The sequence below is a fragment of the Linepithema humile genome, chromosome 2 (assembly GCF_040581485.1).
Source record: "Linepithema humile isolate Giens D197 chromosome 2, Lhum_UNIL_v1.0, whole genome shotgun sequence".
Taxonomy (NCBI): Eukaryota; Metazoa; Arthropoda; class Insecta; order Hymenoptera; family Formicidae; genus Linepithema; species Linepithema humile.
Window position 1 is genome coordinate 30,738,144 of NC_090129.1, and position 22,254 is coordinate 30,760,397.

At 37.1% G+C, this 22,254-nt stretch overlaps 1 protein-coding gene across 1 annotated transcript in view; it reads right to left on the reverse strand.

Moving 5' to 3' along the window:
* The window catches only part of LOC105671642 (uncharacterized), a 72,188-nt gene extending 61,093 nt beyond the window's left edge, over positions 1-11,095 (reverse strand). The window contains exon 1 of the mRNA XM_012365948.2: positions 10,706-11,095. The gene's annotated coding sequence lies outside the window, so the exon portion shown is untranslated. The remainder of the gene's footprint in view (positions 1-10,705) is intronic.
* Positions 11,096-22,254: the final 11,159 nt, after the last annotated feature.

Here is a 22,254-nt window from a genome sequence, read left to right on the forward strand (position 1 = left end):
AATGCAACCGCGTATCTCATAGTGTCGCCCAGAGCAATACGAGCGCAGCAAAGCTCTAGAGAGAGAGAGAGAGAGAAAAGCTTTCGCTTTTCCCGGCTGCCACGTCGCAATAGCTTATATCTTATACAACGTCCACGTGCAATCTCCAAGCGTGTAATTGCAACCGCGTGTTAGAGCAGGTGCGACGGAGAAAATCTTTCCGTGCGAAATATCCTCGTTGTTCTCGAAAAGAAATTGCACGTCGCCGGGTAGCAGTGCACCAAAGCGAAAGAGGCGTGGCTCGCGTAGAGAATGAATGGCACGATTAGGTCAGATGAAAAGAGCGCCCGATTCTATTGTACACAGCAATACTGTTCGAATTATTTCTAGCGAGAATACCGAATGCCTTGCCATTTTACGATATATAAATATGCAATAGTGCATTAAATTGCTTGAGGGCTTCAAAAGGCTTAAAAGTTACTCCGGAAGAAAATGGAGGAAATTTTCAAGAGCATTAAACGTAATTGTTCCGAATAATTAATAAAACACTTGGAGATAGAAGAATAGAATTATCGCGGTAATAAATAGCTACGAATATACTTGAAATTAAGCATTCAAGTTTTATGAAACCTGGGATAAATAAATAACTCAGAACTAGCCATTAATAAAACTAAAATAAAATAAAATTCTGTCGGCGACAGAATTATTATTGAATAAAGTCGATAGCTCTCATCGCGTGCGCTGAAGTAGATCACGATATCTCTAGCTTCATCTTGCTAATGAGTTCTTGATTATTCTTCGACTAATGATAATTATCGTGTGTACATACATAATATTGTACAAGCACCATTAATAAATTAAACAGAATTTGCTAAGCGGCATCAATATTGGTTTTAAGCAAACGTCGCGTGCGGAAAATGGACGAATCACTTAGCTTTGCATCAGAAATGCTACCGTAGCTTTTTGACAATATTACAATTTACTATGATACAAACGGAGAAAATAAGTTAAACGGAATTACACCGTTGTATGTCATCGATGCAATTGTAAACGATTATCGCGAGCGGCGAGGTAGGCGAGGCACGTTGCGGTTACAGAGCACGCGTTTGCCGTGATCGCGATATCGAGATATATACCTTCGAGGCTCGTGCCAGTCATTCGTCAAAATCGATCACGCATCGCAGGCACGTTGGAGCCATACGTATTAGCCGTTTCCATCATGCGGCTTTCGAAGGGATCGTGCTTCACGGTCGAGCTGGACGAAAGGTTAAAACCTTCCTGTTATCGCTTCTTTACGTCCCTCCGGAATGAGGTTTTTTGACTTACTTACTCCATCTAGAAGGATCCATTTTTTTTGTCGCTTGCTTGCTCGCTCGTGCGAAAATCGAGAAATCTTAAATCTCGCCGGTTAATAATAGTCTTTTCTGTCGTCTTTGTGCGTACCGAATGAACCACGTCGCCAGCGATATGAATCATAAACGCGCGACTCACAAAAAGCAGGCGAATAGCGAGGGAAAAAAAGGAGAGAGCTAAGTGACGTGCATATTGGAAGGTAAAAAGCTTCCACTCGCTCTTCGGAAAAAAGGGAACAGCTGTAATATGTCATTAATGTTTGAACGTCAGAGAAATTGCGCGCTGGCTATATCGTTAACATTTACGTTGTAATTATCTGATAGGTAATTATTTGATAAGTAATATAAAAGTGTATATGGTATAATAACAGTATAACGGAAAGATTATATAACGGAAGATTATTGGAGAGGAAAGTTAAAACGTCCAAGGGAAGAAAATAACTGTAATTGCCTCAGTATCTTCCTTACAGTTCTTAATTCCTCGATTTCGTGATAAATATCGTTTTCCTTATTTCTAGCTTTATAATTTCCAAGCGGAGCTACAAAGTTATTTAATATTCTATATAGATTAATGACACTATATTAATAATTTACGTTTTATAAAATACAATTTATATTATTAAAAATAATCTGATAACTATTTAAAATTGCAACAGAATTTGAATAACGCGTGAAATAAGAGACACTATCAATATCGTATCAATTGAATCAAATTTAACGCTCATATTCAAACGCGTTTCCCCACTGAGGACATCGATCGCGTTCTCAGTCGAGGATTGCCTCTACCTAATGCTTGTATCTAAGGATCGTCAATTCATCACCGCGGTTGTGCCTCTCGAGGAGACGAACGTCGGGAAATAACATGCTCGCGCGCGTCCGACGGAGCACAAAGATGATGGGTAGCGATACAGATAGCAACACGAAGGCGAGATCCATTCTGATGTTCTGCTTTACACGTCGAGACGAACGTACTAGCTGCATCCCTCATCTCCCTCTCCTTTTTGCAACTGTTTGTCCGCGCGTTTCTCGCCATTGCAATGATTGCAACCATGAGAATGCAACTGCGACGCATCCGACTCGCGTAGCAAGTTCGTTATGAATTCGTCCTCGAAGTTCCGCGACGAATGCGCTCCGAATACGCTATGCGGCACAGACATACTAGGTATGATGTAGCCATCGGATGTACAGAATGTATTCTGAATTTTTGATCCTTTCCGAACTCGGCTTGAATTCACTTGAATTTCGCTTATTTGGAAGAAAAGGCTGATTCTTTTATACAAATTTTTAGGCAGACTAATTTTAAGATTTTCTTATATTTTTTTTAATCTTATAGATACTGAATCTTTATGAAATTCAGAATAACAAAAGTTTTTGCGAGTTGCACAGTCGGAGTAATTTTCAAAATTTTCGATCAATGTGAATGACGCAGATATGGATCTTTTGATGTCGATAGGGGGGCGAGATGAAAACATCTCGATGAAATTTGCTGAGAATCCGCGAATGCTAATGCGACACACACTTTCCGAAGACTGCAAAGGAACCTGTTGCTGCCGTCATATGGAGTGAACGACAAAAGTCATCAAGCGAAGGCTGCGTTCTATTTTCTCACGGGCCTTTATGTCGTGCATTGCATGAGACGTAGGCGTTTGCAATATCATATTCATCCTTGGCATATGCACGCGCGTATACGCAATATTGATGATCGAAAATGAATGCTTTGTATGTAGAACTTTAACCTTTTGATCGCAAGATGCGATCCAGTAGTATAATATTCCTGCTTCTTTCTCGACAAAATGGAGGTAAAATCTAAAAATTTGCATATTCTAGAGACGCGAAACTGTTGAGGAAAGTTACAAATAGTTTGCTTGTTAAAGTATTATAAAATTTAATTAATTAATTCGATCAAAAAGTTATTAATTATTTGCCATCGCAGGGAAGAATTAAAAAATGATTTCCAATAGCAACTTCAGAACTTGGCTTTATTACCATCGTTATAGTATTCAGAACTACACTCTCTGTGTAAATATTAATTATCAATATTTGGACAAACTACGGAAGTTGATTTGATAATGAAGGCTTACGGGCCGATAACGGGTGGAGAATAATTAAAGGGTAACGTTCATCGTTAGCAGTGTGTACGAGCATCAGTTTACTAAGCCGAATTAACACTCGCCGCGCCGCATGTATAAGATGAAATTGTTAGAGAGATACGTGCCGCCTGCGAAATCCTCATTACTGAAACGCATTAGTTCACCGCAATTTCAGGGTTTATCTGTTAGAGACGAGCATTCGGAGCGGAAAAAAAGACACGAGCGGAACGTTATTTCGGGAAACCAAGTGGTTCGTCGAAAAAAAGAACGTGCGAGATAAAACGGATTTCATTAATCAAAGAGCGCGCTCGCCGCCGCGAGCAAATCGCTAATTTTAACTATTGCGCAAATTTTGTTTCCCTGCGCTTTCGAACCGCAAGGTAAGCGGAGTAACGCGAATCGATATCCAATTATTTATTTGTTGCATATTACATAAGTATTTTAGCATTTTTTTTCAGAATTTTTTAACATCCATATTTCCGTATAATTCCGCGAGCATCGAGATTTATTTATCCGGACTCGAGAGCGAATTTTGCGAAATTATTTTTTCCCCATTTAGCTCAAGATAGAAAAACGTTTATCAAGTCAAGCGAGAAAAGTGCGATGTTGATGCAACGTTAATTTCCCTTAAAGCGCGACTCTTTCATGACAAGTTTTAAAAAGGAATTAGTATAACTTTGTCGCGTTTAGCATCACCGTCGTCGATGAGTGCGTCTTCGTCGCATCCTCGCCGGACAGAAGCGCCGCGACGAAACTTTCGTCCACGGCTTAACTGGCTGCGGCATGATTAACGAGCCGTCTCGAAAGCGCGAGCAATCGACTCACCAGACTTAATGTCCGGGAAGGAGGCTGACGCGCGCCAAGGAGATGCGGAATTTAATTTTGCAGGTATAACGAGAGCGGGTTGCAATTACAGCGAGGGGATTAATTGAGCGACGTGCAACGGTACTCTCTTCTCACTCCCTTTCTCCTTCTTTCTCTTTCTCTCATAAACGAGCCGGAAGGCCGACTTTGGGATCAGACATTCTTTCGCGCGAAAGTTTACATTCTTAAGATTGCGCATTCCTCTTAAAACGTTGCCGAACAGCATTTTGCACTTTCGCGAGCTGTCGCGAGTTAGCACGGTCTCTTGAATACGGTGTTTTAATGACGCATCTTTCATTTTTCAATTCACTCGCATAAAATTATATATAGAATATTTTTACATTTAATATAATAATTTTGGTAAACATTTGTACACACACATATTATTTAGTAAATATAATAAAATAAAACCTTGAATTTTCTCTCGCGAAAATCGCGTGTGCAATAAGATTGTGCAGAGCAGGAATTGCTCGCGGAAATCTCACAGAAATGAGTTTCTTTTAATTCAGTTTAATCCATATAGTTTTTGTAAGCGATTCGCGTCCACTCGGGACATTTATCATTACTGCTGAATCGCATCTACACGTTCTTTTCTTTTCATCTGTTTTTCTACACTCAGATGTATCTTTCTTCCTCGGGGATGACGCTAACGTTAATTGGTCACGGCATTTTCCCAGAACTGCCCTCGCATGAGCTTGCCGCAAATGGTACTTCCATCCAATTGACGGTGCGCGCGCGAGCGTTTCTTCTCAGCTTCAAAAAATTACCGTCGGCGTAAACTAAGCCGATTGTACACGTCTCTTGATAAAACTGTTCAATTGTTAAGCTGCGACGATAATAATCCGTAATTAATTTTCCAGCTGTATTGTTCGCATGACGAGGGTAATTAAAATCTACGTAATTGGCCGAAGCGTACATCCTCTTTCACGAGAAAGAACTCGAATTATAACTGTGAATTCTAAGATTACAATCTTTTGAATAAGACTATCAGTGAAGAAAACAAAGGAAGTGCAAATAATAATACACGTCTCAAAACATAAAATATATCTTCGCATATTTTCTTTAGTTTTTAGTTATATTATTGTGACCGAAAGATTTAGGTGGATAGGAAACACGTTTATGCTAAGCAATTTTGAATCTGTGCGATGTATGATATTCGACGTGACGGTAAAAATATGAAATCTCAGTCTATTTAGCGTATAGAATACTCCGCTCACGTACTCTGTCCTGCACTGGACTTCTTTCCGAGGTTAAGGCGCGTGCACCCTTTAAAATGTAGGTGACATCGTAGCTCGTATACTTATTTCGTTTTATTGGACTCTCCCTCTTGGAAGCGATCTCGTTGCGAATTTATTTTTCGTGCTCGATATCACGTTTCTATGTGCGGCGCACACTGTAATACGACGATGACCTCATATATTATCAATCTTTATTATCATCAAACATGTATCGAAGACATATGTTCGTGGTTCGAGTACGGGATAATAGTGTCATTTTTTATCTCTATCTTTTTTATCGAGAGAATAAAAATTAGCACAATGTTACCATAAAATTAAATATAATTTGAGCCTTCTCTCTTTAATTTTATTAATTTATCGTTTCCACTTTTAACTGATTTAACTTTTTGCAGTCTCGTGTCGCGATAGACTCGTGCTTTACAACAATTCTACACATAGTTCTCCAAATAGTTGAAGCAACGTACTTTAATTAATACAATTAGCTATGCTTTTCTAATTTTCGTAAAACTTCTTAAGTAACGAGAATTGATTATCACATTTAGCTTAACCTAAGAGCATTAAAATAAGAACAAAATAATTAATATTATCTTATTTACGCGCGCGTGGAATTCAAAGGATTAATTTTTTGAAATTAAAGAAAATCGATTTTCAGAATTTTTTTTTAATTTATTGCATTGTAGCGCTTGAAATTAATTCCCGTTTACGAGATTTATTTATCACATTAGATCTCTATCGACGATACATGCCAATCGAGAGCTGCAGGATCAATTAAGTTGCGGAATGCTTGGCATGCTCGCGCGCGTGTTGGTGCTAAGGACGCGATTCGATACGCCACTCGGAATTTTCGGAGTGCATCGAATGATGCGTCGATTCGATTCACTCAATCGTGTCGCAGGTCGCAGGGTACTTGTTGAATACTCGAAACAAGAATTCGATATGCAGCTGTCACACGTTAGCAGACTTCGCGTGACAACAATTCGCTTGACGATGATATGCAATATAGACATCTGCGATCAGGTATCTGAGCAATCTAAACTAACAAAAATCGACATACATATATGGATAAGGGATGTTAGTATAAAGCAGAGAGAGAGAGAGAGAGAGAGAGAGAAAGAGAGAGAGAGAGAGGTTTAGATATACAATATACTGCGCCAGAAAAATAGTAAATTTGAAATTGTGCTTTAAAATAATATAAGAAAAATAGATAAACTGCGTGTAATTGAATGCGTTATTGGCTGACTATGCATTGATCTGTTCTATTGAAACTTTTAAAAATGTAAAAAAAGTGTTCGCAATTTGGAAGGAAATTCTTTCTAAACGCATCTCTATATTTTTTTTACAATAACGATTGTCGTTAAAAGTATTTACTATAATTTTAAAACATAAATAGTTAATAAAGATGAAAGAAATCTGTTTTATATCAGAGCTTATGCATAATAATTGTGTATAAAATTTCATTCTGTAGAAACAGCTGCGATAAAGTTTAAGTCTCACGCGAGATGCTTTCATAAACATTCCTTTTGTTTCGCAAAATAGAGAAAATTATTTGCATCACTGACCCGGCCCCGTGGCTGTTAACGAAACATATTTATGCGGGCGATGCCTGCAGAGCTGCGGCCCATTTAATCTATACGGTTTTGCCGTAAGGTGTCCATGATTCAACGCACAAGGAGAATTTACTCGTTGGATAGCGCTCGCAATTATGATTACCATAAATATTGAGAGTTGCGAGACTCTTTCTCTCTCTATCTTGAACGTTAATAACCGCTTGCACGCGCGCTCACTCGAGCTGTATTATCAATATTCATACGAATATACGACCTTTGTGGAGAGTGAAAATATTAACGTGGCTGTAGCGCGCAGCGGCAAAACTTCATGAATAGCTTTTTAATATTGTTACCGCGTAATCGATTTATGGCACTTTCAAAACGCGGCAACTTCTTCGCGCGCACGGCGTTTCGTCATCGGTAGTCGCGGCCTTCAATTCAGGGGGGGGGGGGCGGAAACGGTTATGTTTTTTATGCGGAACAGCCAGCAGCTTCTCAAGAGAATCCCGATCTTGCGAATTTCAGCGTAAAGTTTGCGACAAATACAAGTAGCGTAGATGAGCGAAGTTTTATCCGAGTGACGGATAACAATGATGAATGGATCTGTATGTTTCAGTGGAAAATAGGGCTCTTTATCCGTGGAAAGTTTCGTCCGGGCAACTGCCGTGTTCGATCGGTAGTAATCTTTCTCGCGCCAAGTTCTCTCGCGAGGTGACATCGTTCTTTTTTATAACAATAATCTGTCTCGAGATCATTTTTCATATGATAATAGCAATGCAATATTGCTTTGTTTCAAGTAACATTGTACAGCGATGTCTGTACGCAAAATAAGAAATGACGTTAGGCATTTTCAACAACGTTCTTATCGTCACCGCAAACATGTATTTAATTAAAGTTTATTTAAATTAAATTAAAGAAAATATTTAAAGTTTATTTAATTTTAATAACATATTTAATCTCACGGTGATCGTACACACTGAAGATAAGTCTTATATTACTTCGCGCATGTTAAAATATTTATTCGCACGATCTCGTCATAATTGCGAAACCAGATTGGAATCGATTAGCAAAGTAAACATATTTTTCATTTAACTATAAAGACCGCCTGTTTGCTCGCTCTGCATATAAAAATATTAATAAATTACATCGCGGTTTATTTACTTATAATAATGAATTAATTTAGGTGATAATTCATATTTTTCATTTCTCATTTTCATTTATTTGTTAATTTAGAAATTTTTGCTTTATTATTACTATTATTATTATTATTATTATTATTATTATTATTATTATTATTATTATTATTATTATTATTATTATATAATATATCGCAAATTGTTGTTTTCGTGTCGCGAAATTGGATAATCTGAATGCTCTCTTCCCAAGTCGATCGGGAATTAACTCTTGTTCAAATATGAATTATCGCCGCATGAATAACTATCATTATTACGCAAGTGCTCTCGCATCGAATGCAACGCTCGTCGGCGCCGTTGAATGATCGTCGGGAGAAAATGCGCGAGTGCTCGCGTTTCGCTCTTCGAGGTCGCTCACGAAAGGCTCTCATAAAAAGATGTGGAACGTGTCCTCTCGAGGTCTGATACTCCGTAGAAACGCGTTTTTAGAGAGCTATTCCATGCCTTTGTTAGAGCCGGCTAGAAAGCTACGATTATGCGCACGTCACGAGCATAGTCAATATTTCTTCGTAGCTTATCAGTGAGCTTATGAATTTGCTCTTTCTTTCATCATCTCGCATCGACCATAAAACGCATCATATAAATGATTATCACGATTCCACATTAAATCAGCTGGTTACATGCATAAGCAACTATCACGGAGCGGGTAATGCGGAAATCAATCTTAATTTTAGTGATTTGTTGATCATTTTGTTTTTGAAGTTTTTTTTTTCATTAAAATCAGACACTGAGAGCTTTGAATTATATTACAAAATAATATTTTTTTGCCAATTAAATTTTTAATTTCTTTAAAATGTACAAAAATTCGAGATTTTATTGCAGAGACACTTGTAAAACTTGTAAAATATGTGATACGAGATTGGAATTTTTTTTAAAAAATCAACTTTGAATTTTTCCGGGAATCTGTCATAGAGATTAACCTCAGCGGTTCAGGGATATTTTACAATATGTGTGTGACAGTCACGAATATTGGCACGCTGCCAAATATTTGTGATGAAAAATTCAATTTCCTTTGAAAGCGAGGTATTTTCAAAGAAAATGGTGTCATCGTTTATTAATATTATAATACAGATTCTATTTCTCATCTATATTATATGCAAAATAAAATTAAAATTTTACCAACTATAGTTGGTATTATAATACTTAAGTATTATAATACTTGTTTCTTCAAATTTACATAATTATGGATTGTCTTCGGGGTGTCTCAAGCGCAAAGTAGTACTATTTTAATGCAAGTCGTACTTCATGAATATCGAAAAATTCAGGTAGTTCAATGAATGCAAAGATGTTCGTAGAATTCATCAGATTCGATTCATTATGTTCTCTTCGAATAAATTCTATAATACGTTTTATGCCTTTAAATCACGTCAAGTAGCAAACTCGTCACGATGTCGTGAATTTCCACAAATATTGTTGGAGGTGGTACTTAACTGATATTTGAACAATTTTATTTCCGATTCGTCCGAAGACTGAATTGATTTAGCGAGGTCGATGAGTTATTTACTTTCCAGTAGTACAAAGTTAAATACGGCGTACATGTTCGATTGTCTTACGCGCGGACGATTTTATGGGAATTACGTGTTTTCTCTCGAATGACAGTTTTATTCCTGTCGTGAAATAATTAATGACTTTATTTAGCGGCAGTTAAAAATTGATATATGAAATTCTTTTGTTTTTGTGTTGTAATCATATTTTAATATTAATTAAAACGACTACAATAAAATATCCTTTCACTAATTAAAATTAAAATTAAAATTCTCTTATTTTTCAATATTAAAATTCATAGCTGTTGTTTTTTGAATAACTTTATTAACAATACAATAATTTTATATTTATACTATAGGTTTTGATCAATATAACAATTTGAAGCTAAAAAATTTAAAAACAGAAATTGGAAATTAGTTTATATTTGTACTGATTGCACGTCATTTTTAATAATTAATAAAATTAATATATTATTGAATATTTGAAATTTCTTTTGTTATATGTAACCATCAATGACTTTTGACTTTTTTATGATCATTCATGATCAGAGGAAAATAAAACTGTCAACCATTATGTTGCGGATAGAGATAATGCGAGCTTTACGTAACTTTCACCAAGCAATTTAACGAGGCATGAAAGTTACGAACTCATTGAACGCCGTGGTTAATCAAGCCGATCGATTACGTGCGATTGCCGCCGATTATCACAATGATATAACACCGATGTGCGATAAAGCGCAAAACGTTGTGCGACGTAATTCAACGCAACAGGAAATCCACCGCAGAGCGTATTTTTCTGTCGCGGGAAAACGCGTCACTTCGCGAATTATCCGAACGGGATACGCGTTGCGACAAGTTTGTCTTACAACAACGGATCGTTCGGAGCTCATCCGCGCCCAGATTTCCGAGAGATCCGAGGATTACGACATGGAAAAAAAGAATAAATGATAACGCGTACCTGTTACGCCGTCGTGACGACTTCGGCGTCGCGACGTCCCTCCGTGTACTTCCCCGCGGTGACAGCCGTCTGTCGCGAGTATTCTTCTCGGATGTAACAGGTGCGAATTTCTCCCTGGTCCTTCCGGTATCTTTTCGAGCCGTGCACACCTGAACCGGATGGATAGCGCGCGCTGGATAAGACCGACGGACGCGGAAGGCTCGCGTCGCGACGCCGTTCTGACAGTCGTCGGCGTCGACCCGGCCGTAGCGGGCTACCTCGTACCCTCTCCCCTGGTACACCACCACCCTCGGCTGCGTGGTCCGGCGCGCAAGCGTGGCCGCAGGTGCGGGGGAGCGCGCGCTACCTCACGGACACCTCCACGCACCTTGCGAGGTGGGTAGATAGGTACCGTCACGTAGGTGCCACGACCTCGGATGTCGCAGGCAAGCAGCTGCTACTGGGTCGGATTGTCCGACCCCACGGTGTCTTTCACCCCTTCACGCCTCAAAGTTTAACATGATTTCACATGAACACTGAGTGCGTGAGGAAGACTAATTAATTATTTAAGATGCAATACAATAAGTAAGTTTCTAAGATTTGAGAAATTAAAATCGATGCAAGACTTAATATAGTGTTAGTAATTATATTAGATAACATGTATAATGTAGTCGTATGCATAATTTTATTAGGAACATGCTCTATTAATATTTTACACAATTTTTTCCTAATTGACGTAATTTAATTTTCTTAGAAAATAATAAATCGCAAAGCTGAATAAATTTGGGGACAAATAGTTACACATAATATTTAATTTAATATTAGAAATTATTATTTAAATTTACAATGTTATTATATTTGATGTTATTATCATATTTATACAAAATGTAATTTACAATATTATGTGTAATATTTTTGTTGAAAATTGCCGCATTAATTTAATTAAAATTTCTAAATTCTTAAAGTCAAACTTACACGGTTTTTTTAAATAAGCGATTAGTCTCTCTTTCTCTCTTTCTCTCTTTCTCTCTCTCTCTCTCTCTCTCTCTCTCTCTCTCTCTCTCTCCACCGGGGCTGTTCTAAAAATAACTCGATGCAAGGGAGGTATCTGGTGTCGCAAGATGACGCTTCGGTTTCTCTTATTCTTTTTTGCGCAGACCTTCGCGTGAAATATAAATAGATCTTCAGCCGACAACGTTGCGCGGAGGAGGACGCGCACGCCGGACATTGAGATTTATATACTTGAATGGAACTTTCACCGGTTTACGCGTGGGTGTTACACTTCGAGCGTCCCATCTCATCACACACTCCACACACACAATTGACATGCGTCACATAGAAGCGGAAATGGGGTGACTTCCGCCCTTTCAATTTTGTTATTTATTAAAATCAACTTCTCTCGCGGAAGATGACGCATCACGTCATCGAAATTGTTATGTTTGCCATGTTAAAAAACCGTTTACGTTTGTTAGTGCTGAAATATTTAAGTAAATCTTTCTTTCCGCATGTACACTTGATCTTTTATTTTACTACTGAATTTTATTTACAGAATTTAGAGTTGGATGTGAATGAATTTATTTTGATGACTTATACGATAAATTTTTTCAAAATTATTATTATAAAATTTTATTGTTTTGTTTAAAATTAATTTGAATTATTTCAACAACTCAATCTTTTCTTATAAATAATTATTGCGTAAAATATCAGTACATTTCCGAATCGTGCGAATAATTAAATTGTACGTGATGTTTTCACTGCAACCTTTAGAGAATCGCTCGAGAAACAGAAATTATCACGTAGGAATAACAGTTGTAGCATGAAGGAGGAAGTAAAACTTTTGAGCGGGAAATCATTTTGAGCAATTACTTGCTCGCTATTATGTACTGTACTAATGAAATTGCAATGTAGGAAATCGTGTTAGATGGTTGAGGGCGAAGTAGATAAAGACTACCCTTTGCCACGCGCCGTTCACTTGGATTTGTACCGTTAAAGTGGATTTCCCCAACACGTTCGACCAAGCAGTCTTTTGGGGTCGACAGGATTCCCGTAAATGTTGTAGGGAGAGAGAGATTGAGAGTAGGATTTGTGCCACGATGCTTGTAGCTTTCATTGATGATTGATATAGTCGGTATCATCCGATTATCTCATTCACCCGCGTCGCAATAAAGTTTATTAAACGACCAAAGCTCTCGTCCTATTTACGACAAAGTATGGAAGAAAAGATCGTGTTTTCGACCCGATCAAGTTTCCTGTAAAGATCAAGTTTCCCATTTGACAGTACCACGAATCTCGCGATGACGCACGTCGCATCTAAGAACGAAGACTCCCATAAATGTAAAATATTTAAATTTCTTTACAAGGCGAATTTGGATGAAGGCATTTCGGAGGAAATTTTTTGCACCACTATAGGGAAATATCTTGCAGTCTGTGAAAAATTCGACACGTTCGTTGATAGTGTATTATCTAATTATAGATAATTTCTATTTTATTTATAATTAGAATAAACCACGAAATTTTTTAATATTAAAAATATTTAGGAAGGAATATTTTTTTTTGTAATATAATTGTTACATATGTTAGTGAATCATACGAATGCGCGACGGTACCTTAATTTTATTAAATTGTTATTAAATTTGCGTAAAATATGAATGATGCGTGTGAATTGACTTGGAAACTTAGGAAGTAAATAATTGAATCAATATGTCAGTCGGGATTTGACAACAGTCATTAGGATGATATAACGATTGATAAGGATATTTTCTTGAGCGAGTATGCCCAAAAAGAAACGGAATAATCATTTGTTTGATTGATAAAAAATTACGCGGATAAAAGAGCAGTATAAGTTATTTCTTGCAGCGAGTTATCCGGTTTACCGCGTTTCTGTTCTGACAAATGTTTATTCTATGCAAAAGGTCTAGTTGTACAGTAGTTACTTTTCAAATGTCAACGACAGAGACAGAGAGAAAGAAAAAGAGAGAGAGAGAGAGAGAGAGAGAGAGAGAGAGAGAGAGAGAGAGAAAAGACGGACGTTCTAGAGATCCGGCACGCGGATCCGCAGCTGCATCTCTTCTCACAATGTCAGCAAATCCGACGATAAAGATAACATCGTGCATAGAAGGCATTAGGCTTTATCCCTTTAAAGCCGTCCACGTCATGCCGGCACCACGGTCGCGTTTATCCTTAAACAGCCTCTTTTGGAGTACTTGCACCTTGTAAATCATATCCGGAACGCGGAATTTGCTAGAGCATCATCATTTCGCGATGTTATACACATACACACACGGACACACATGTTCTATTTTAAAATACGAACAAGTAATAATTCCAACAGATATTATTTCAACATAATTTATAACTAAGCATTAAGTAATTAATTTATATGTAATTTTGCTTATTAATATATATAATTTTAAACATTATAATTATATATATAAACATCAATAATTTATAATTAATTCTTTCAACAAGTCAGGACTTAAATGCGAACAGAGATGAGCGAGTGTCGACTTTTATTATTGAAAACATACACGCTTTCCGATGACATTTTGTCTCTTTAACTTTGTTTAATCTGGCATATCACGGCGCTTCAAATTTGTTTATCGAGATGAATACCGCATGAAATATTCTGCCCGCGTTTAATTTCGCTACGCAAATATCGTATGTGTATAAATATGCGCTTCTGCGGCTCCGGAGAATTCAGTAATTTAAATAATCTCTTTTCCGTTCCGTACTGTTATTACGCGGCCATAATGAAAGCTCGCAATTAATTGTGTTTTTGCTTCAAATTATACGCATATTTTGATATTAACCATTTATTTCTTATTTTCTGATTATGTCAAACAGTTTTCTTACGGAATTAACATATGGTATATTTAAGAATTAGTGGGAAATACAAATACTTTCAAAATCCTTTTAAACGATTTCGCGTTTTGATATAAAGAAGCAACAACCGGACAATCAAAAGGTTTACGTTGCATTAACAATGAACTGTTGAGTTAACTAAAAACGTATCTCGTGGCTTTGTTCGTCAGATTTCGTCAAACCAAAAGTACACCTTGTATCAAAGTGTGAGCATTGTAATTGTCAATCCTATTATAGAGCTAGCGGAAACCTCGATTCCATTGTCAAAGCGTGGAAATTGCACCAGATGTACTTCCGTTATTGTCCCACATTTAAACATTGTCGTGTATTTTACATGCTCGCGTTGTTCCATTGCGGGCAAAATTCTTCGACCGAGCGCACGTCGATAAACTTTCACGACTATCAAAGCCCTCTCCCTCTTTCTCTCGTCGGCTTCGCAATTTCCATTGCTCTTTCTTCGTATATTGGCTATGGAGTAAGTTTTCCTCTGATGTTTATCGATTTCAAAGGAACGCGTCGCGTGTAGCCTCAATAGCCCTCAATGTTTCCCTTCGTCCTTTGCTATCCGAAAAGCCATTGTATCATTACGGCATCGTCCTTCGACGCGGCTTCTCGTAACTTCAGGGAAACGCTCAAATTCCTTTCACTAAAAATCCTCCTCCTCTTCTTCGCCGATCAATCACAATTTCAATCCGATCGCAAACGTCGCGCATTATCATTTTAATAATGGGTCTTCTTGGATTTTTATTTCGCGAGGGAATACTTCAATTCTCAGAAAAAAAACCTTCAAGTTAATAAAAATTTGAAAGCTTGTTCTGCACGAGTACAAATTCCTGCTATAAATTCTTAAGCCACGCAAAATTGACGCTTTACATTGTCGAATATTGTTGAATATTTTTCTGTTTTATTTGGAATGTTTAAATGAAAAAATACAAGTACGTAATGTTATACATTCATTCCGGTCACGCAGCTTAAGAGACATTCAATTTTCCGGTCTTCGCGAAAGCCTCGATCTCACGACGCTGGTTTCGATATAACGTTTATAAGATTGACATTTATAAGATGGGCGTTTTATTTCTTGCGCTCCGCGGGGAGGCCATTGTGCGTGTCCGTACATGACTTTATTATACTCTCCGCAAATCTCCGGCTTTCGCGAGGCTAGCCTTTCGAACCTATTTACGTCTACGAGCGCAATCTCCAGCGCGCACCATTTACGTGCTGCGACAGTCTCTTTCCCGCCCACCTGCACACCGCACTTAACATTATTACTTCGAGTATCTGCCGTGGTTAGCCGCTTTGTCAAAAATTGCTTCAGGAAGCAATCTTCCGTGTTGCCGCCGTATTCCTGCCGTACTAAAAATTGCCGCGTTTTGTGGGAAAGACGTTCCCCTCCTTTCCAGATTTCTTCTCAATAGACCCTCTTGCAGACAACTGCAGCTACCGGAGATTTAACTCTTTACAACTAGCACCGGCAACCTTCGCAGTGCCGCCAGCCTTGGTGCTTTTCTTAACGAGAAGTAATTTTTAAAAAATATGGCACACGTAACCTTTTCTTTAATGAATCGTCTCTTAACTTTATTAGAGCCAACGTGTGCATTTTTAGTTAAAAAGTTGTTATTATAAAAAAAGTTGTTAAAACAACGTACCATTGAAATCATAAAAAATTAAAGCGTACTTTTAAGAATCTTAATTCCAAAAAGTTAAGAAGTTTGTTTTTACTAGTTTTTCCATTATTTTTTTTTTTAAAATTCATTCTAAGCTTTATTAAAAAGACAACTTTTGTTTAAGAAAACCAAGAAATAACTTTCGATAATGTCGAGCACTCCAATATCCAAACTTCGTAACGAATGGATCAAGATTCTTTCTCAGATTTTCAGAGTTGTATAACGTAATTACGAACTTAGCAAAGCGCGGTCGAAATGGACACGCCCACGTATTTCAGCGAGAATAACACGCCGGCTTCTTTCGTTTTCCTTAACTTAGCGTAAAATATATTGTCGAGAAAAGTGTACGAAATTTTACATAATCATTTCGTCGGAGCGATTATTTTAATCGTATGCTTTCACAGTGCGTCCGTCCGCGAATATAGAATATAAAATTCCGCTATTGACATAAAAAAGATAAAACGTCTAAATCCATACACGAGTGCCTCGGCGTAATTCTAGAGAATTATGCGCGCGATCGTTCCGCGGGGACGAGCGAGGAAAGGGCGACGGATGCAATTTTTTTATGTAAAGCAGTCGCGAGCGCAAGAAAAAAATTGATTGAAAGTAAGATCGCCGGTTTTAAAATGCAAAGTTGCGATGATCAAATCGCAGACCCGGAGAAGTCGCGCGCCCTTCCGCGAGTTACCGGGACCTTCTTTGCGGGGATGTTCGTTCTGGCAGATTGCAATTTTGTCTTTAAGGCTGACGCAGGAAAAGTGCTATTTAAGGGATAGACTCAAAAGACCGTAGCAGTATAAGCAACGGACCTTCGGGCGGATGATTAAATTTTTTCGCGGTGCAACGAGCGGCAATAAGAACCCACGCGGGATCTAGATTTTATTCTCAGGCACATAACGCGATTAACCGGTCCGCAAAACGCGGCGCGAGTCTACCTTCTTTTATAAGTTATAATTAATACAGCCGATAGAGTTTGCGAAGAAGTTTTTATACGAATATAAATGTAAGTTATGAATATATGTACCGTTGTATTATAAATTTTGTAAGATTTACTTTAAAGCGGGGGGAGGAGTCCAATTGACTAAAATCAATTTTAAATCATTTTTAAGTCTATCATAAACGATGCTCCTTCGAAGTCTTAGCGGAAGTTAAACTTTCAAGAGTGACGGTACCGTCAGAACGCTTAACTTCCAAAATGCAGCTTGACGAGCACTCCATTGTGCTTGAAAAATGTAAATGCTCCATTAAAAGTTCGAGATAAGATGCCGGGTGGTAGCATGCTAATATCATCGGCGTGTCCGATGTCACTTTAGAAGAATCCTCGCCGTAATTACTGCCGTTTACAGATCGCGTTTATAAATCATTACGCCTACTCGCTCCTTTCGTCGTACTTAACATTTCAGTGAACTATCGACTTTTCTTTTTTTTTTTTTTTTTTTTAGAATCTCCTTTTCTTTAATAAAACAGTATGCCGTTACATTCTCGCAGGTTCTAAATGGTAGGAAAGCATGAAACGCGCTACCATTTTATCAACTGTCCGGTTGCATAGTAATTAATCTTTCGAATAACCGTTATTTGTCTTCTCTGACGAATATTTACGAGTGTAAATATTCACTTCCATATTTTATGATACTAATAATGCGAATAATGCGATGTGTAAATCGAAGGGGATATATAATCAATATTTAAAGTTTTCCAAATAGCGTAGCAGAAATTCTTTCAAAGAAAATAATTACTTACTAGTTTGATGAATTTTAGATTTCATGAAATTTAATACCGATTCGACTTTGCGTTTATTAACAGTAATGGCGTGCAATATTAACGACCGAAACGTTGACTCGGCAATAAATAAATTCCAGTATGCATACGCGGGGGCTGCAACGTGCACTGAACATTGTATTACGAGCAATTAAAATTTAACGTTCCTTTCAGAACGTAATTAAACTTTCACACATCGCAGATGGTAACTCCCTTTCATCGACGCGCTCTGAATATCGCGCAGCAATGAAAGAGGATTTGCGAACGAGAAAGAAGCCGGAAAAAGGGTTTGCGTTTTAAGACCGAGTGGGGATAGTTTCTGCATTGTAATCTAGCAGCCGTCACTGAATCATTCATAATCACGCGATTCCGTTTTGGCGCTGCACAATGCGAGGATTATAGCCGTTTAGAACCGGCAGCGTGTCTTGCAGACTGCTGCTATTGTCGCTGCAGCTTAATTGGATATTCTCATAGTCAGTCAAGTCGGTATCGCAACTGTTTAAGCGTATCGGTCTGATTGATGGGCCTTCATCAACAAGCAAGAACAAGCGCATCGTCTATCATCTTCGTTCTTAGCCAGTACACAACGCCGTACACGTCTGACATACATTTGTCCGACATTACGGATTTCTAGTACTAGAGGCAAGGTATGTTTAATGTACTAATGCGAAGATAACGTGAAACATATAAATTGAAATAGTTTGGATATTGAGCTGCATAAATAATGATTCTGTATACAGTTGATATTAATTATCATTTTATTGAAAGAATTATTATCTCTTGATAAGAATTTCGATAAATACAAAAATTATTTGATAAAATATAAAACACTCAGCGATGTGTTGTAGTTCGGGAAAAACACATAATCGTAATTTTTCTCGAATAAATAAGTAAATAAAATCGCAATTGCGATATTCAAGTGAGACGATTAGCGATTAGAACTTTATCACGATTTTCCCTTGGCAACGCACGACTGGCGAGACCTATCCGTCAATTCCAAACAGATTCATACACCTGCTACCTCGACAAATTTATCGTTGAAACAACCTAGGTGCGACGTTGTGTGTTTTCGACATGCCTATAAGCTTTACTGCCAAAAATCCACTCGTTCTTTATTCCGCGAGTGAGCAATTTCACGCTCGTGAACCATTTTATCATGTACTGGGCACAGATCCAGAAAAATGACGTATTCAAAATGTGCGGCGAATATATAGAAATAGACTGGAAGAATAAAGTAATATGGAGCAAGAATGGCCATAATAAATAACAAAATTTATATAAAATTTTACTTTACTTTTAAACTTGGAAGTTATTAACGTTATCAGCGGAATAGGAAAGTTGAGCGAAAATTTTTCAAGCAATGTAATATTTCGAAGCACTGGGTGGAAGATTCCCTCGCGGATAATCTTGAATTAAACGAACGCCCGCAAAAGATATTTCTCGCGACAACTGAGACGCAAAACGAATGGAACTTCGCTTCTTCTCAGGGCGAAATCAAAGTCTTTTCGCCGGTCACGTCTTGTCATTCGCCGTGAAATGGAATGGAGTTACAGTTTCTCTTAAACTTCGAAACACTAGTTAACTCTGTGATGCGAGAGACCGTGCAAAGTTCCTCAAACGAGAGAAGTCCTTTGTGGCACTCGTATGATCATACGAGATGCTATCAATATCAAATTAATATCAGAAAATGTTACTTAATGCCAATAGACGTTATATTATCATACGATAATTATAATTTAGAATTTATAAATCTAAATTTGATTTTGTAATTTAATATAATTGATCTCGCTATGTAGTGAATTTTTCGCTTTTTTTATCGAGCATTTTCACTTGTGCGATGCGTGTTGCATTATTGATGAATCGCGCAAGACGTGCATGCACAATGAATGATGTATGCCCGCTCGAAAAGATCCCTCTTCGTAAGATCAAACGGACCGCTATCATATATCGTTGTTCTACTTGGCGAAACAAAAAGGAGCCGTCATTGCGAGAGGCAAACCGTTCATGCATATATTATAACGAAGCAAGTAGAAAATCCATGCTTCGCGGGCTTTTGCCTCCTTTTTTCCAACTTCTTTTCTTGAACTGGCAAAACCTTCAGCGCATCTCTTCCATTGTTATCGCAGAGAAAAAAAATCAAACACAAAAGTAAATCATTATTAAAATAAGAAAAATTATTTTCCATGATAACTTTAGAAATATTTTTACACTTTATAATAATTATAACAAAATCACACTTTGATGACACTTTACAAAATACCAAAATATCATTCTGTTGAATACTTTTCAGATATCAATTTTCTTGCAAAAAAATTTCTAGCGCATTATATTCGTTTTATAACATTTTATCCGCTCATCAATTTTACATTACACGAGGCTTAGCTTACGCGATGACTAAACACCATTGCAAACATCTGCTTTGCGAATTCTTTGAGAGTCTACAGAAAATAAGAGTGTCAATAAGGTGACGAACGACTCCGAGGGTCGAAGAGAATAAAGCGAATGTGTAAATGTATGTGGTATAGAGTAAACGCGAATATGATTTTCCGAGCGTTACCGTGCGAAATTTTCACACACCCAAGATTGACGCTTTTTTTTTTTTACTTCGCGACATCGCTGACTCGTCCTTTTTTATTCGAATAACAAATTATGGTTGCGCTTCTCCCTAGGCGATACGCTACGTCGACACTGCCTTTTTCAAGAAAAAGAAAGAACGGAACGAGCTTTTCTGTGAAAATTCTTGTTTTCCTCTGCATGCTAGGTGGTTATTTCTTCTTGGAATACATTCCTGACAATTTCTAAAATATTCTTTTATATGATAACTCACAGCTTCCAACATTCTTCTACCAAGAAAGTAATACTTACGTGATGCGCAATTAATATTGATTATTTCGATTAAAAATTTGGTAGATGCTTTCGATGTAAGTGACATTGTGAACTGGCTGCAGATTTTATGATAAACTTAGATACGCTTTCAATAAAAAACTCTCTCTACAGAGATATCTTCGAAATTTTCAATAAAGAATTGTAGGAAATAGAGTAACGAAAAGTCAGCCGTATTTAGATTCTCGAAGCTGTTCGCCACAAAAATGACGCGGCGAACGAAAGGTTTCTTCCGTGCTCGCGACATATTTTCTCCCTGAAAAATCTGGATTGTGTATAAGGATTTTCTGTCGCTTGAAAAATTTCACAAATAATAACGACCTCTTATCTGTGACAAGAAAGTGATTTGTAAGAAAAATTTATCAAATATTTGTGTGCTTTCGTGCATTCAGACAAACATTGAAATTATTAAAATATTAAATAAAACATTAAAAACGCTTTTGAAAAAATTGAACTTACATATTTTTAATTGCATTAACAATATAATTGCTAACACATTATTAAATAAATTAATATAATTGCTTTAATTAATTAATTTATTAATACATGCTTTGAGATATTATAAAATAAATATTTATTATATTTTATATATTATAAAATATATTTATATCATCAAACAATGTTTATAAGCCGTAAAGATTTTAATTAACATATTACCTTTACATCACATACGTGATGTCGTCACAAAGTAATGCAAATTTTGCTAGCGTAGTTCGCAAGTGCTTGTATTATACTTTGACATGTTTTACATGATAACAATGGCGTTGCAGCCAAAACCAGCTGACCTTTTCAAGGAAATGTATACAGCTTTTACGGGCGCAGCAACACCTTTATATATTAGCGGACGCAAAAACGGCGAATACAGCTTATTGAAATTTTCAAGGCACATACGTGAGCGTATACTTCTACCCCCCGTAAACAACCGGAGCCATACAATCTCCTTCATCGTAACGAGAATATGATTGCTCGTTTTACGAAAGTTACGCGCAACGCGTCGATCGTGCAGTGAAAACGGAGAAGTTTTCTGTCTGCGAGCTTTCTCTTCACCATAATAGCCTCAAGGTATAACTTACGTGTGCGCGTAAAAAAGATTTTGGCCTGGTCATTGAAACTGCTACGATTTTCATAAGCCCAATTTTTCGTACCACAAATGCGATGCAAACAAAATACTATAGTTATAAATAGATATGAAGATCATTTTCAATTACAACATAAATTTGAAGTAAAATATAACAATTTTTATTTTTTTTTTTTTTATCATCGAAACTGCTTATAATATTCTTATACCTTTTTATTAAATTAGTCTTTTTATGAATAACGAATCGAATAAAGATTGAGAACGCATTCTATAGTGTCTTGCAATAGTAAGTAGTAATAATAAATTAATTTAACGTCAGAAAAGGT